Source organism: Pantherophis guttatus, chromosome 8 (assembly GCF_059756535.1).
Source record: "Pantherophis guttatus breed Tessera chromosome 8, ASM5975653v1, whole genome shotgun sequence".
Taxonomy (NCBI): domain Eukaryota; kingdom Metazoa; phylum Chordata; class Lepidosauria; order Squamata; family Colubridae; genus Pantherophis; species Pantherophis guttatus.
Genome location: NC_142070.1, coordinates 40,661,643 through 40,679,779, shown reverse-complemented (window position 1 = coordinate 40,679,779; position 18,137 = coordinate 40,661,643). Strand labels below are relative to the sequence as shown.

At 38.4% G+C, this 18,137-nt stretch overlaps 1 protein-coding gene across 1 annotated transcript in view; it reads left to right on the top strand.

Annotated features, from left to right (window-relative positions):
• The window catches only part of SGCZ (sarcoglycan zeta), a 579,653-nt gene that overhangs the window by 38,969 nt on the left and 522,547 nt on the right, over positions 1-18,137 (top strand). The window lies entirely within an intron of this gene.

Below are 18,137 nucleotides of genomic sequence, written 5' to 3'. Positions count from 1 at the left end.
CCTGCTTCAAGCATATAATAAAATTAATGCCCCACTCTTATTGTTAATAGAGCAAATTTTGCATCTTAATCATATATATATTCTCTGGGCTAAAGAATTCCATCTTAAACCAATCACTAATGATTTAAATTTCCTCACAAGAGTGGTACTTTGGGCTGAAGAAAGCTTTGGAATAATTTCTTTACCGATAAGGATCAAATCCAGGACATTCAGCTCTGGAAACTTTGCTTTCTTGATAAGCGGATTGATTCACCAATTCATTATCATGCACTTCTGGCTTTCTCAGCTCTTATGTGTGATTCACCAGGATGTTTAAAGCTTCATCAGCTGCTGTAAATTGATTTCTTTCCCTAAGAGCAGACATCAGGAATTATTTCTTCTTTTTCAGCTGCAGATACAAAGCAGCTTGTTTTCGTGTCAAACATAAAGTGTACCTTTAATTTATTCTTTCTAGAAGAAAATGCATAATACACTTTCAGTGTAGCATTTGTCTAATATACTTAATACATTAATAGTTCAATTTGATGCATATGTACTCAGAATTTATTCCCAGGTGTTGGACATTGTTTTCCTCCAGGAAAGCAAGTTCAAGTTTTACATCATCCTTTTTAATTTATTTTGTTTTCCAAATGACCCAAACTTAGTATCATTCCAAGACATGGAAACAAGGATGTTTCATGAAGGCTTCTCCCACTAGATGGGTGCTAATAGCATTTTATTTCTCTCCCCCCCCCCATATGAATTAATGCTATCCAGCAATGCTCCCTGAATAAGATCATGGTGCTCAGGATAAATCTGATTCATTGAGCTTGGTAACTGGAGTCACACTGCATAGTGGTATCCTAAAACCATAGGAGTGCAATCAGATGTTGAAAATAGTACAGAATGTTGGAAACTTATTTAGAATAACAATTCTCATTTTAATCCTTAATATTTAAAGAAAAAATATTAGTACTTGAAGTTCACTGGCAGGATTGGAGGCTCTGAATGTACTGGCAAAGAGATGGAAAAGCTTTTAGTTGATTGCAACACACACATTAGATTAAATTCTTGGACCTGACAATTAACTTTTGTTATTACTACTGTTTCCAGCACTGCAGTATAATTTGCAGGGTTTCTGCATTTTGGATAGCACAAGAAGATGGACTGTGCATTTTCATGCCTTCAAAGTATTAAATGGCTCCTGTAGCCACCAAAATGCAAAAAAAGAATATCCTCCTTACAGAATTTACAACTGCTTGTTTCAGATGGATGTATTTGAGCATTTATATGGGTGATGATTTAGTCTACCAGAAAAATGCCTTGTGCGCAAGCTGTTTTCATGAAGCAGAACCCAGCTAATATTTAACCTGCTCGTCTCGTCCTTGGCCTTCTTCCAAAGAACAGCCAGTTTTCTCTTTGCAAACTACAGTGTTAGTGGTGTTGCTGTTTATCTGTTTATTGTGCAGGTATATTACCTACACGGTTATTGTCATTATAATATCAGGAACCTCAGTTGCCCTTCTGCAGCCCTTGAGGGCATTGCTGTTTGTACAGAAAAAAAATTACCCAAACACCTGTGCTCAACTTCAATATTTCATTCCTTAGTGAAATTAGGGCATTACAGCTCTCAGCAGTCAATCTTCCTTCCTTCCCCTTCTCCTATAACATCATGCTCATAAAGCCTCCAGCATCCTGGGGTTTGCATAAGCATTCTTTATTATTTATCCTCCCACCCATATGCACACACACTATAGAAGGGCTTCTATATTAGTGGCTTAGCGTGTCTCCACAATTTGCAGCCATTCAGCAGAGCTCCTGTATACAGGTTTGGTACCATGGCAACATGCCACCATTCTTACAGCTGCTGACAAGAGCTTCTGTAATGCAAGTTTCAGGCTACATCAACATGCTTATGTAGCTGTTTTTTTTTTCTTTCCATTTCTTCACATGTTTTTAAAACCACCTCTTACTGTCACACGTTATATAGAAGCCTCAGAAAGGGGTAGTTGTTATTGTTTACAAACTCGTGGAAGAAGAGAATGGGAGCTTGTTCTTTTCTTTTCTTTTTATGGAGGATCAATAACAGGATCTGGGTAAATGTATGATTCACAGTATTGGAGGCAGGCAAAAAAGAAATCTAGCTAGCCAGCAAGCTTGAGATTCAGTTAACTATAATGAAGCCCTTGGGTATAACATTATGAATATTAACGTTGATATATATAAAAAAAGTAAACAGGCTTTTACATTATTTTGATTTCATTTAAATTCGCATTTGAAAGTTTTAGAAATGGATGGGCAGGTAATCTAGAAAACTCTGTAGCTTGCAGCATAGGGTTTTTTTTTTTTTTTTGTCACATAATTTTGTTTCCTGTTCCCCTGAAGTCTCAAGTAAGTTCTCCTACTGTTGGCCAAACTATCCATCTTGGTTGTGTCATTCTCTCATTTCAGAATCTTTGGTTGTAAACTAAGCAGACTGCCTTAGAATACTGCACAGCCATAGCAGACAATAAAAGCAAGAAAATAGAATGGATGCGATATTGACATTTGGCCATCGACAGAAAACAAGACCCGGAGAACATTTAGAAACTTGGCATTCAGAGGGAAATAAATATTTCAGCCCACTCAGATATACAGAGACAGTGTAGCTCAAGGTCAAAAAGCATTCACTACCATTTTAATAGCAGTTGTAAATTCATGAAGAAAAGATGTATCTTGTATGCTGCATAATGGGTTCTCCCCCCCTCCCTATTTTTAAACTGTGCCATAATTTTTGCATTTATGTTCAACATTGATCAGGCATTTTCTAATGTTCAAGATGATTCTTAGGGTATAGATTGGGATGAACATCTGTGGTTGGCAGTGGCTTCCAGACACATTTATTTGGGGCCTCTATGAACAGACTGGCAGGGGGTGTGGTGGCTCAGCAGTTAAATATGCTGAGCTCGTCAGCTGGAAAGCTGACAGCCTGGGTTCAAGTCCCAAACACCGCACAACTGGGTGAGCGCCTGTTACTTGCCCCAGCACCTGCCAACTTAGCAGTTCAAAAGCATGCAAATGCAAGCAGATTCTGTGCACGTTGGCATAGAGTTATGGAAGTGTCTTTGGACAAGTCTGGCTCCCTCGGCTAAGAAACAGAGATGAACACCATCCCCTATAATCAGAAAAGATCAGACAGGGAAATACTGTACCTTTACCTTTATGAACACACTGCTGAAATTCAACAGGAATTTCACCTACTCCTCAAATGAGAGATAAAAGAGATTTCTGCTATGCTTCAGACCTTCTTCGCCTTTAAGCACCACATATGAGACTCCCACCACATATAAAATCGGACTGTGCATTGTTCCTGAGTGAGAACCTCTCTGCTGTCACCACCATCCCAAATAAACCCCTTGTCCAAGCCACAACTTCATTTTTCCTTGATGCAGAAGCTTTGTCTGGCCCAGACAGCTCAGCCAAAGGCTAGCTACACTCTGATCACTTCCCCTTTGAACTACTGGTGTGTTCACTTACATGGAAATGGTGCAGATGTTTGAATTGGTGCAAAATGTGGAACTCAATATTTTGACTGGGACCACTTTCTTGGAGTTGACTATTTGATACAGAGTGTAATGAAAAGTGCTGCTATTTAACCTGTAAACTTCTTGAGAGCCAGATACTTGACAAAATGTTTCCTCTTCTTTCCTGTGTCTGTGCATTAAAGTACCATCCAGTCATCATCTGCAGTTACACCTGTAACAAGTAAGACCTACTTTCACAGGAGGGAATATTTTAGCCCCGGAGTATGCTGGTGAGAAGCTGTCCTTAGATGAACTCAGCAACCATAACATTGTTCCCTTTATTTCCACACATTAAATATAATCATATCTTCTGGCTGTAAGTAGTTTTTTTTCAGATATACGAAGCTACAATAATGTGCTTGATTCGGTTTCACTTTAGTGTAATATGGGAAGCCAGCCATGGTAGTCTGAGTCGGTTGTGAAGTATTACAGAAGCCATAATTAATAAATTCATGCAATGTTTGAATCCAACAAAGATATGGATCTTGATCTTTTGAAATCTGATTATATGCATTTGTAAAAGTACTTACATTTGTGTCTTTTTACCTTCAAGACACTTAGAGAATTTTAGATTTCAGTATGGAAACATTTTATAGGAACATTGAATAATTATATTTTCTAGTAGGGAAGAAATAGAAGTCTGCATATGCTAGTTTTGCAAGTCCAACTTTAATTTGATAAATCCAGGAAAAAGTTTGCTAGGCTTAAGTGCCTCGAGTTTGATTCCTACACCATTAAGAGGTCAAAGTACGACATTCAGTCTGCCCCTTACAATGCTGCAATTGCTAAAAATGCTGCACCTGGTAGATTTTTACCTTTTTAATGCCTCTTCTAATGATGGTTAAAACAAAAGGGCCTCTGAGTGCCCCGGAACTGGCAGATTTATCTGCACTATCTATGTGTACAAGTAGCTTCTACTAACAAGAAGAGAACAGAGGTGGAGGAAGACCGTTGTTTTAAAAGCAGAGGATTTAAATCTATAATTGTGTATTCTAATAGCACCTCTTTTTTAATACACAGCAAAGGCCTGAATGCTTCCTCTTTTTTTCTACCTCTTTTAAGCCATTCCAATATTTGTGATTTGAATTAGCAGAACAGCTGTTGACCATTTCAACACACACTGCACAGAAGAACCGATCACAGTTCCTAGCAAGTCACAGTGAGCTGTTTCTTAGATAGCAGTAAAAACTAGAGCTAGATAATATTATAGGTATTATTTATGAAGTTAATCTTCCTCTCTGCTTGCCCAGATTTTTTCTTTCTTCAGCTTTTTGACTTGCCTCAAACTCTTCTCCTCCGACTCTGCCATATCTGACCAATTTATTCTCCATCATCTGTGGTTACTATGGAATCTCCTTCTATTTCTCTCTATCCATGGGGCGCAAAAATTTTTTTTAGACTGTCTATTCAGAATCATCCACTTTTTAAAAACTTAATCAATAGAAATAGAACTGATATTTAATTTGGTACTATTAAGTACTAACGATACAACTTATTTTAGGTATTGATAAAACCTTAGCAGAATTCAAGCAGAGGGTCTGGAATTTACTCAGCTGCATAGGGCCAAATTTTCCATCTTTATCATAGTAGAATTGTCCCACTCTCTATTGCTGTTTTGAAAGACGATGCTTGTTCCCCTAGGAAATGTTTTTATCCCTGGCTTGTTTCAATATGCTACACATCAGGTCAAAAACAAAGATATTTCAACTTCTTATATGGAAATCATATTTGTATCTATTTAAATATAGAGGCTGAATCAGCATCTCATGTATTATTACAGTGTCCATATAATACACAAGTGTGATCAGAACTTTTAAATCAATTTATTAGAAAATTTAATCTTCCTCAAGGCAATAACTATTTTTGGGGAAACCATTACCTGGATTGAGAATCTCCATAAACAGTAATAGCAGTGGTGAATTTATTATTGGTAGGTTTAACTTATGGTGCTTTCCTCACAGTTCCTCAAAGAAATGTAATTTTTATATGTGTGTTTAAATTGCATATATTTAAATGTTTGTTTGTCTTGTCTTTGGTAATAATAATTGTGGAGAAGAAAAAAAAAGTCTGGTTCATTGACATTGCAATACCAGGTGATGCACAAATTGAAGAGAGACAGCTAGAAAAAATACCAAAAATATTATAATTTGTAAATTGAAGTTGAGTGATTATGGAGGAAGAAATCAATGGTTGTACCAATAGTAATAGGAGCACAAGGAGCAATACCCAAAGGACTGCCTAGATACATGAAAATATAGAATAGAATAGAATAGAATAGAATAGAATAGAATAGAATAGAATAGAATAGAATAGAATAGAACAGTGGAGAAGACATACTGAAGCTACTATGCCATAAAGACGTATTGAGTATTAGAGAGACCAAAATGGCCCACAAGAAAAATCAAATGAAGAATAGAAAAGAGACATGACATGGCCCCAGTTTTACTTGTCCAGTACATTGAAAAACTAGCAGTCAAAGAGGTTATAAGCCCTGGCAGTAGCTAAGGACAGTTGAAAAAGAGACAGAGAGAGAGGCTAATTCTGGATGCATAAGACCAAGCCTTAAGAACAAATGCATTTAAAGCTGGAAATGAGAAGATAGCAAAAAAAACTGCACGCCCTTTCTATGCAAAGAAGATGAAGAAACAGTGATCCACCTGGTTAGCTGCTGCAAGAAGGTCACACAGACTGACTACAAACAAAATCCTGACAAAGTAGCAAGAATGGTGCATTGGAAGATCTGCAAGACACACCATTTACCTGCAAGCAAAAACTGATGAGACCATAAACTAGAGAAAGTCAGAAAATGAAGAAGATAAAGTACTTTGGGATTCTGTTGTACTACTTGGAGACAGCAAAAGAAAAATAACTATAAAGAAAATCACAAAATATAAAGATCTGCAAATAGAACAACTGTGGCAAAAGAAAGCAAAGATAGTACCAATAGTAATAATTACTTTGAGTCCAATCCCAAAACACATGACACCAATGGAATACTATTGACATTGCCGAAGCATCTCTCCCAGGCACTCGCCACACTTCCCAAGCCTGACCCGACACCTTCTGAAGAGTTTGGTGGTGTGTTCAGTTCTCCCTTACACTCATCCTGCCCACTGGTTGATTATATTGACTGAGAGGAAGACAATGGTAGGAAGATCTATTCATCATTGCCCTTAGAGTAGGGGTCCCCAACCTGTGGGCCCCGGCCTACTACTGAACCATGGCCTGTTCCCCAGCAGGCCACATGAGTGGCTGGCCAGTGCATGTGTGTGCACGCACCCCCCCCCCACTCATGCTAGCATCACCATGAGCATCACATTGAGCAGTGTGTGGGCACTGGAAGTACCGCAAGTGTCGCATGGGCGCTCACGGCCCTGTTTGCTCCACATGGGCACTCATGGCCCCATTCACACATGCAGATGTGGGCGTAAAGGTGCCTGTCCCTCCCCCTCCAGGCACCAACCCAAAACACTTAAGGAACTCTACATCAGAGTGTCCTGCCATGAGGCTGTAAGAATAGGACTGTTTACAGGCCTTTATTACTGAGGCAGATTACTTCTTGGTTATGAGATCAGCACAAATTGAATTGTCAGGAAAATATACTAAAGGAATGCACATTAATGTGGCTGAGAAAAAAAAATCATAATCTCCCAGCTGCTTCAGAGGTGGTATTCAGTAGATTCTGACCAGTTCTGGAGAACCAGTAGCGGAAATTTTGAGTAGTTCGGAAACCGGTAAATGCCACCTCTGACTAGCCCCACCCCACCTATTCTTTGCTTCCCGAATACCAGCTGATCGGGAGGAAATGCAGTAACCTTCCCCTGGAGTGGGAAAAGAATGGAGATTTTACAGTATCCTTTCCCTGGAGTGGGAAGAGAAGGGAGATTTTACAGTATCCTTCCCCTGCCACGCCTACTAAGCCATGCCCACCAAGCCATTCCACGCCCACCAAGCCACGTCCACAGAACCGGTAGTAAAAAAATTTGAATCCCACCACTGAGCTGCTCATGTGTAGAACCAACCTCCTATAGCTACATAGGCTTAATTTCCCTTTGAGTATGAACAGGACTCTAAAACAAAGCTTGACAACACATAATCCCAGGTAGTTTAGAAGGTCAGGTCCCATCTTCTGACTTTGAGGTTATTGGTCCAAGCTTCCAAAACTCTGTCATCATATCTGAATATCCATGGCAAACAAAATGTTCTTAACCTTGCAGACAGAGTGAATAATACATTTCACTTAAGAGTTATTTTCTGAAACATTTGCAATGGAAGGGAGGGCCTGCCTTTTGTCACTTATAAGTCATAGCACATATATTTAAAACATTGGCTTGGCAACAAACGTATTAAAATTCTGGTACATCACTGCTCTCTCCAAGGACTTCTTCCTATACATTGCACGTAGGAAAGGTTCACATCAAAAGAGACAAATTTGATTTGAAGCTGAGCTCCAATTGTGTTGGCACTGCTTGGCTGTATGATTATTCTAAAAGGATAATAATGTGGTTGAATTGTTGATGGGTAAACCAAGGAAGCAGTGTCATGTAAAGAAAATGTTCAAAAGAAAATGGAATTTGGAAATGAGGCTGGTTAATTACGAGGAAGATAAAAGAAAATTAATTAAAAGAAGGAACCCATGAGGTGTTTAAAAACATTGCTATCTACAGGGCATTTGGCATTGATTGGGTAGTTGTTTTTTTTGGTGTGTTTATTTATTTTTTGTCATTAAAAAAAAACAAACACAACACCAGACTAAATTAACCCTGAAGCTTTATTTTATACATTCATATTATGCCATCTGCAATTTATTACAATCTTTCACAAAAGTTTCAAGCCTACAATATTTGAAACCTTATTCTTAAAGCACCATGGTGGAAAAGAATGCTTTTCCTTTAAATGACTGCAGCATATATACCGTATGAGGGTTATCAGTGTGGATTTGCCATTGCAGGCAAATGACATTGTGCAGTTATCACAGCCCTAGGGAGCAAACTAGGAAGATCCACTACTCCAAAGCCCCATTAAAATGAACATGCACCATGCAATATGATTGTTGATAGCTTATTATATTATTATATTATATTTGAAGACTTTAAGAGTATATGAGGTATATGAGCCTTGGTAGTACAGGGGTTTAAGGCACCCTGTTATTAAGCTGATTATTAAGACCAGCTGCCTGCAATTACTGCAGGGTTCGAATCTCGCCAAGGCTCAAGGTTGACTCAGCCTTCAATCCTTTCTAAGGTAGGTAAATTGAGGACCCAGTTGTGGGGGCAATAAGCTGACTTTGTATAAATATACAAAAGGATGAAGGCTATTGCTGAGCATATTGTAAGCCGTCCTGAGTCTTCGGAGAAGGGCGGCATATAAATCAAATTAAAAAAAAAAAAGGTAATATATGATGAGGTGGGTCTAAATAATAGCTGCTGTTCCCAAATTTTAACTTTCTAGAGCACTGGTGTCAAACTTGTGGTGTCATGTTACCGTCACATGATATATTGCAAAATGTTTTCCCTTCACAGAGCTGGGGTGGGTGTGGCTTGTGCATGACGCATCGGCCCCATGGGCCACCAGTTTGACATGCCTACTCTAGAGCAGTGTTTCTCAACCTCAGTAACTTTAAGAGATGTGAATTTAAATTGGCTGAGGAATTCTGGGAGTTGAAGTCTACATCTCTTAAAGTTGCTAAGAATGAGTAACAGCACTCTAGAGCAGGGGTCTCTAATCTTTGCTGAGGAATTCTGGGAGTTGTAGTCTACAACTCTACAAGTTGCCAAGATTGAAGACCCCCTGCTCTAGAGTAAAAGGAAGGCACCAGGCATGCTCCAGGTACTTTGGTGCAAAGCACACCTAATTTCTTTATAATAGAGCTTGCTGGTTGGGTAGAAATGGTAATCCACATATTTCATAGGACCTTGCCTTTGGTCTATAGGAATCCCTCAGATAAGGTTTGGAAGCAGACATAACAGCTGGAACATAAGCAATTTTATTTTTGTCTACTTCAAAGGGAACCCAGTTGTGTTTGATAGGAGTTGCTGTTGTTGGCAATCTGCTGCTCATTTAGACAAGTGTTTGAAAAAGGGCCTCTGGGTTAAAATTCCCAGAGTCTAAATGATTTGCCACCATTTTCTACACTGACCAAAGTTTCTTGGTCATATTCAGTTCATCTAATCTACAAAGGCAATTAGCAACGTATTTTTTTTAAAAAAATGTTTTTTCCTAAAGGAGCAGCTGGCACACAAAATAAAGTTGTCCAAAGTAACTCCCAACTACTAAATCAACTGAATTATGTAAGGAACTATTTTTAATACCAAGCTTTGTGTTTTTTGTTCGTTTGTTTGTTTTCTGAGGAGGGCTGTTAACAAAGCAAGGAGGAAAAAAAGAACTGCAAGAGGCATAATCAAGGGTCAAATAGGAGTTTTTAAGGTATAAATCTTGAGAAAAGCTTTTTCCTGAGTGGAGGAACATTGCAAAAGCTAAATACAATCCTAATATTAATTAGAAATAGCAGTGTGAGATACTTATCTACATCAAAGAGTGACTGCTATATAAACCACACACAACATAGAAATCTGTACTTTATTTCATTATATTTTATTGAATAATTACAATGGCTTAGTAAATATACAACTTAAAAACCCAAAGTGAAGACAATAAACACTGGTTTGCTATAATGTGTAAACCCAAGAGAAACTAGGAAATCCTTTTCAGGTGCCTGTCACCTTTCTCTTTTACTTTGAAAATGATAAAAGGGGTGACCTATGGCTATCTTAAGGGACAGGGTGACTAGGTGGCTAAGATGCTGAGCTTGTCGATCAAAAGGTCAGCAGTTCAGTGGTTCGAATCCCTAGTGCCGCGTAATAGGGTGAGCTCCTGTTACTTATCCCAGCTTTTGCCAACCTAGCAGTTCGAAAGCACATAAAAATGCAAGTAGAAAAATAGGGACCACCTTTGGTGGGAAGGTAACAGCGTTCTGTGTGCCTTTGGCATTTAGTCATGTTGGCCAGATGACCACAAAGACATCTTCGGACAGCGCTGGCTCTTTGGCTTTGAAACGAGATAAGCACTGCCCCCTAGAGTCAGGAACAACTAGCACATATGTGCGAGGGGAACCTTTACCTTTACCTTTACCAATGGCTACCTTAATGCCATGTATACACCTAGTCCTTTAAATTGTATTGCCTTGCATTCATAGAACAGAGAATAACATGGTTGGGAGGGACTTTGGAGGTCTTCTTGTCCACCAATTACTTTTTGTCCTGTTCTCAAGTCTTTGGAGTATAAATCCAGTAAATAAAATAAGCTGAAAATAAAATAAGCTGCCCAGAGTCATCTTATAGAAGAGATTGGCAGCATAAAATGTAATGAAATAAGTTGATCCCTTGTGGATTCATAGAGCCAGATTTTTCTGCTACTTTTTACCTGTTGAACCTGAAAGTTGCAGAAGTCCTGGATCTGCAATAAGACTTTTATAAAGAAAGATTGACACTACTGAGTCCATCATAATTAGAGTTCCTATTTACTCATTAACATACTATAGAGAATTAGGCAGTTTCAACACAATAGGCTTCCACAAAAGATATAGACTATGTAATTGGAATTTGCTGCTTAAATGTGGGATAAGAATTAAGGAAGAAAAGGCAGCCCTGCTGGAGGAGAGATAAAAATTCTTTACTTTTTGTGAGAGCAAAATGAGCACTGCTTCATTTTCTTCATAGTATAAGTTAAGTTTTCTCTGCTCCAGGATTGCTAAGAGGCAATACAGGCTAGAGGAAGACAATTACTGATTCCTTTCTGAATAAGTATGTGTTAAAAGTATAACTATGTAATGGTTCTACAAGATAAAAATAATAACTTGCTGTTTCTTGACATCCCAGCAGAAGTTAAAGTGCATTTTATAATTAGAATAATAAAAAAAGCCATGTATATATGGAGTCTAAATAATTCACAGTATATGGAACAATTACTGTTAGCGTGGCTTGCTCAATGAGATTTATAACTCAGAGGTTAGCATGTTGTATTAATCTAATAAATTGGAATTTATTCATTCACTGTGATTAAACAAGCCATGACATAATGTGATATGTAAGCCAATGAGTGGGAAGATAATGGCTTCATTCCATACATTATAATCCTTGATCTGTATGCATGAGAATGCTAATCATAAGACCATATGTCCCAAAACATGAAGTTATTCTAGAACAAGCAGATTCCTTTTGTAGCAAGGAGAAACAAACATCTATTCTTCCATCTCTACTGAGGTATGCCAACGTATTAGGTGAAGCACATATAGATAAAATCTGCATAATCCTCATAGGGTGAACACATTCAACAAAATGGATCTGGCAGGATCCAAACTGGGTTGGTCACTGGGACCAGATTGGATCCTGCAACATTATCCTGGGACATGTATATTCACTTTCATTTGTGAGAATGGATCTTTTAAGGAACAAAAGACCAAATATTAGTAGAGAATTCTCAGAGTTGCAATCTCAACATGGGTCAAGGGGACTATAGGTGGAAAAGGCTGGGCAGATTCATAGCTTCTTTATTAGTACTCAGAAGTCTCAGTTTAAAAAGTCTGCTTTTTTAAAATGAAGTTTATAATCTCAGGTTTGCAGCCATCACCACACACTGCAGACACTCCTTGAAGGAGTGTCCCTGAATCACAGCTCTTAATTCCATTTTTAAGTAGGAAGGTAGGTTGAGGTAGACAGGCAGATAGACAGCTAGGGTTACACAACAAATGGAAGGAATTTTGTCCTATATGTTATATGTGTCTGGGTGCATATTGTTTGTAGAGGATTATTTTTCTTCACCATTGATTTCAACGGGCAGAACATTTAAACATAAGTTAGCAGTCACATTTTAGTTTAGTTTAGTTTATTTGATTTGTATACCACCCTACTCCCGAAGGACTCAGGGCGGTGAACAGCCAAACAATAAAATACATAGATACAAAAAATTTAAAAACCAGATAAAATCAAATTAAATCATTTTGGCCCAGACAGATTAAAACACCCCAATAATTTAAAAACAGATTAAAATTTACATATTTAAAAAAGGGAAGAGATTAGGCCAAGCCCGCCTGATGGAATAAAAAGGTCTTCACAGCGCGGCGGAAGGTGCGCAGATCCGGGATCCTCCGTATCTCCGGGGGGAGCCCATTCCAGATGGTAGGTGCCCCCACAGAGAAGGCTCTCCTCCTAGGGGCCGCCAGTTGACACTGTTTGGCTGACGGCACCCGGAGGAGTCCCTCTCTATGAGACCGTACTGGCCGGTGGGAGGCTATTGGTGGTAGTAGGCGGTCCTGTAGATAACCAGGTCCTAAGCCTGGTTATAATATAACACACATATAATGGTATTTACTTTCTTTCCCATCAATTTTAATATGAACTTGAAAGTTTCTTTGTTTCTTTTTGGAAACGGGATTAATTGGGCAATCAAAATCAGGGTCCCTGAATAAAATGAAGCAAAGGACCAGCCAGAAAAACGGCCAGGCTATGAGAGTGTGTACTAAATTTGATCAACATAGAGGGTGTCTGCTACTCTCCCATGTCCTCTTATATCTTACAAGAATATTGTTCTGCCCTATTTCACATTCCAAAGTCCATGAGGGGACAGAGGTTCCATACCTTCATAAAAAAGAAATAAAAACACATACTGCATTATGAGAGAAATAAGTGAATATAAGGCCCAAGAAGTCTTTAATTGCTAGAAATATAGAAGGGTTCACACATTGGCTAAGCTGTAATTGTCACTTACACATCAGTCCTGGCCAAGCAAACATGTTGCGCTAAAGAGGACTTTTGTGGTGCCCTCCAATTATGTTGGCAAGGATAATCTCAATACATCTGCAGAGCATCCATTTGTAAAATTAGCAAATTGTACGAGTTCAGCCACTGTGCTTAGCCAACTATTATTCATGGCTTGGTGGTTGTGAGAACCAACCAATTGTGCCTTGCTCAAATGACATAATGCAATATGAGAATCCAGATTTTAAAACTGAATGAAATGTACAATCTGCAAGAGTTTTTAGAAGCTCCATTCATTTTCTGAAAAATATAGGATTCTCAGTAACTATTCTGTTATTGCCTGGCTTAATACTGATCTTTTTGCAGATCTATTTCAAATTAATCAGGAACCTATAAGTGGATTTTTATACGCTTTCTTCCCTCCCAACTGGAAGGGATAAATGCTTCTTAAAATAGAGCCAGCTTTCAAGCATCTACCAAATAGTAGCTGCATCTCTGATCTATGAGTATTATATGCAAAACTGCTGTGTGAGAGGAAACTGAAAAAAATAGGTCAAGAATAGAATGGTAATTGAAGAATATAGAGGGAGACTAACATAAAACATTTGAATAGTAGCCTAATAAGAAACAATTCCTTTTATGTGGTCAACATTTAGAGGATTCCTAATTAAGATCTCCCGGCTAAAAAATAGTGATTCATCTTCATTAATCATCTGGCCAGTGGAAGTTCCTGAATCTGAAAGGAGTTTAGGAATTAATCACACAGCAACCTTAAAATCTAAACTGCAGAAGCATTTTAAGATGTTGCACAGAGCAAAGAAGCTGTACCAGGCTTCTGACTCCTGAAATTGGAAGAGATTTTCCCCTAATGTTTACAATCTTCAAAACTGCTGTGAATTTTTTAGAGCTGCATAACAAGCGGGCTTTTTTTTTTTTTTTTTGCAACATTTCATTTGGCAAATTTTAAGGAAAAGAAATCTGCTCTCAGTTTAATCTAGCAATCTTAGGAGCAACTCTTTTTTTAGGCAGATACAATGCTGAATTTACACATCATATTATAAGCCATTCTGTAGTTTGTTTGATTTTGGCTGACTGTGCTCAGCTTTTGCAGCTTATTCCACACAAAATAAAGTATCTTTGGGAAAATGTATGACTCCAATTAGTTTAGAACATAGACAAATAAAATCATACTGTTATAGTTCTTTCTCTCTCTTACACATAAACACGTGTGAATGTATATATATTCTAAAGTACTTTGCCTGTAGTTTTGCTGTCTGTGAAGTGTCACTCATACGTACAGTAAACATACACTACTGTAAGATGTTTCAATAATCAAGTGCCAGTAATGCCTGTCTGAACTAGCTTGAATCTTTGGAACATGAAGCTGCCTTCCACAAGAATATTTTGATGTATGGTGACTGTAGGCTTCTGTGTAATTGGAGAAATGGGGCACAGTTAACTATAGCAAAAGAGAATACTGTATATGTAGTTTAGGGTTGAACTTGTCAGATAATAAGATGTTTGCAAGCAAACAACCAAGCTTAGAGAGCCCCATGAACTACATAGTTAAAATTATCCATCCCTCTTCTTTTTCACTGCTCTCAACTTTAAATTTATAAACCAGGTTCTACCATGATGATCATGAGGAGGAGGAGGAGGAGGAGGAGGAGGAGGAGGAGGAGGAGGAGGAGGAGGAGGAGGAGGAGGAGGTTTTTTATTTATTTATTTTATTGAGAAGCTCTAAAAGAAACTTGTCCCCTGGGAACAAGTTTCCTTTCAGCAATCATTTGCAAACAATCAATTTTGCTGCTAATTGATTTAAAATATCAGCAGCTCCCAAAGCTGCCTTTAAGCTGAAGTATAAAGGTAAAGGTTCTCCTTGCACATATGTGTTAGTTGTTCCTGACTCTAAGGGATGGTGCTCATCTCTGTTTCAAAACTGAAGAGCCAGCACTGTCCAAAGACATCTCCGTGGTCATGTGTCTGGCATGACTAAATGCCAAAGGCACACGGAACGCTGCTACCTTCCCACCAAAGGTGGTCCCTATTTTTCTACTTGCATTTTTTACGTGCTTTCGAACTGCTAGGTTGGCAGAAGCTGGGACAAGTAACGGGAACTCATCCCATTACGTGGCACTAGGGATTCAAACCGCTGAACTGCCGACCTTTCGATTGACAAGCTCAGCATCTTAGCCACTGAGCCACAACGTCCCTAAGCTGAAGTATACATTACTCATTAAACCATGGATATTTTTTATTGTGTTTGTTGAAGACATTTCAATGGACTGTTCATATAGTGAGCCCAGACCACACAGGCTATAATACTGACTTTAGCCAGTATTTAACAAACTCTCTTCCAGAATGTAGACTGTTGGCAGGTCCTTTCATTTGTCTTGGAAAAGAGTTAAAGGGAGATTCCATGCATTCCATGTTGTAAGGCTCAGGACTTCTTAAATTCCATGGACAACAGTCAGCAAATTCATATAAAGTCAGTGAATAGGGCTACTTTCTTATCCTTTCTCCTACTGCCAAGACTAATAATTGCAAATGGCCTGATTTTACCAGATAAGTTTTCAATTATGGGAATAATTAAATAATTTGTCTAAGAATATGCTATTATTGTTATTGGCACCATTTCTGTTCTCCATTCATCCAAGTCACTTCCTGAACCCCTGCAGGCTTGATAATGGCTATTTGTATCCAACTGTTTCCCTCCCCACCACCGAAAGAAAAAACTTGTACTAATATGAGAGAGTATTTATACAGTAGCTCAGGATTGAAACATATTATGATGTTGCATAGTTGGGAAATGAAATGTCCATAAGAAAACAAAGGTCAGAGAGCACCAAGGACCCTGTAATAGCATGTTGATCTATCCACTCACTTAATGGCATAAGTTACTAAAGATGGTCTTCTTTCTTTAAAGGATAGCATTGTTATTGATAGCCCTGTTAGCAGTGGTGAAATCCAATTTTTTTTACTACTGGTTCTGTGGGCGTGGCTTGGTGGGCATGGTGTGGCTTGATGGGCGTGGCAGGGGAAGGATATTGCAAAATCCCCATTCCCTCCCAACTCTGGGCCCAGCCAGAGGTGGTATTTGCTGGTTCTCTGAACCAGTCAAAATTTCTGCTACCGGTTCTCCGAACTGCTCAAAATTTTGCTACAGGTTCTCCAGAATCTGTCAGAACCTGCTGGCTTTCACCCCTGCCTTTTAGCCACATCAGGGATCAGATCTTAGCATGATACATGAATTTGATCAGTAGTTTCTCTTGGTCATATATAAATACTTGAGTAATATTATAGTTACAGAGAGAGTCATTTAGTATGGACAAACAAAGGTGGTGTAGCCTTTTATTTCCATTTCAATTTACCTTTTGACTTAATATCTGGAATCACACTGTCAAGTTTCCGAAAGATGCCCTAATTAATTCATGAGCCATGATCCAAACTTCAAAGGAAATATAGTCATTTATTTGGAGCAACATTCCAGCAATACTGGGATGCAGTTAGGCGTAGATTTACGTTCCCCTATGACCCTGTCTCTCCCCTCCTCTCTGGCCATGTCATAAATCACATTCTCCAATTACCCACTTTGGCTGGCTGTGAAACCTAACACCCTCCTTCTGATTGCGGTCAGAAAAAATGTATGGAATTCACTTCAGTTCTCCCTCCCTCCTGCTCATGGCAACTTGAAAGCTTTGCAAGTTGACAGACACATTACATTAAACTATAGTATATTTTTTAAAAACTTGCCTCATTTGGTTACACCAGAGGTCCCCAAACTTGGCAGCTTTAAGACTTGTGACTTTAAGACATAGCTGGCTGGAGAATTCTGGGAATTGAAGTCCACAAGTCATAAAGCTGCCAAGTTTGAAGACCTCTGGGTTACACTCACATAATGAATTAAGCCAAAATCTTTCTCAAACTACAGTGGCTGGGCTCATACATAAACTAAGCAAAAGCAAACTATAAATACTGTTTGGTGCACTGTGAAAATGTTATTCTCAGTCAAAATAAGATGCTATTTCAAATTAGGCACAGCCCTCAACACTGTAGTTATCTTTTAATAACTGTGTACTAATAATAAGAGAGGAAGTATCTGATTTGGGATTATGATATATAGAGGTATAGCACAAGACATCTTGAAAGCACCAAATTTGGAAGTCTGTAATATATTGTTACCTACTGATCTTCACATCTGAGTGCAGATTGAAGCATTTTCTTCACATTAGTTCTCTCTGGTTCTTAAGATACTACTTAGCAGAAAAGCTCATTTGTTCTGCTCTGAAATATGTTTCAATGTTTCCATTATAGTAAGGTAGACTTTTTACATCCAGGTTTATTGAACAAGCCAGAGAAGCCTGACTCTAACATAATTTTCAGCTGTGTGTGAAACATGAACATTACATATTCATGCTTAGTCGAAAAACGAACCTCATTAATTCTTAATGTAATATATGAATATTACCCTATAATTACAGACCAGCAAATGTTTATCTGATCTCTTAGTTGAGTTCCTGGATTTAAGGAGAAAGTATAAAGTTAGAGATATTAGTATGTATAGAAACATACTTATGAACATCCAGCTGTTTTTAGGGCTATTAAACCTGGGCTTCACAGATCTAGATAGACATTAGATGGCAGCAAAGAGGTCTAGCATTTTATTAGTTGGTTTGCTGCCACCTAGTGTCCAACTAGAGGTATGCAACCAAGTATGTTTGTCAGTGTTGATTTTCTTTCTCCAGCATACAAGTGAATAATAGCTGGCCTTAATGTTTGTCGATGCCCAAAAGGCATTCGACAATTTAAATTGGACTTTCATGATAAACCAAATAGATCT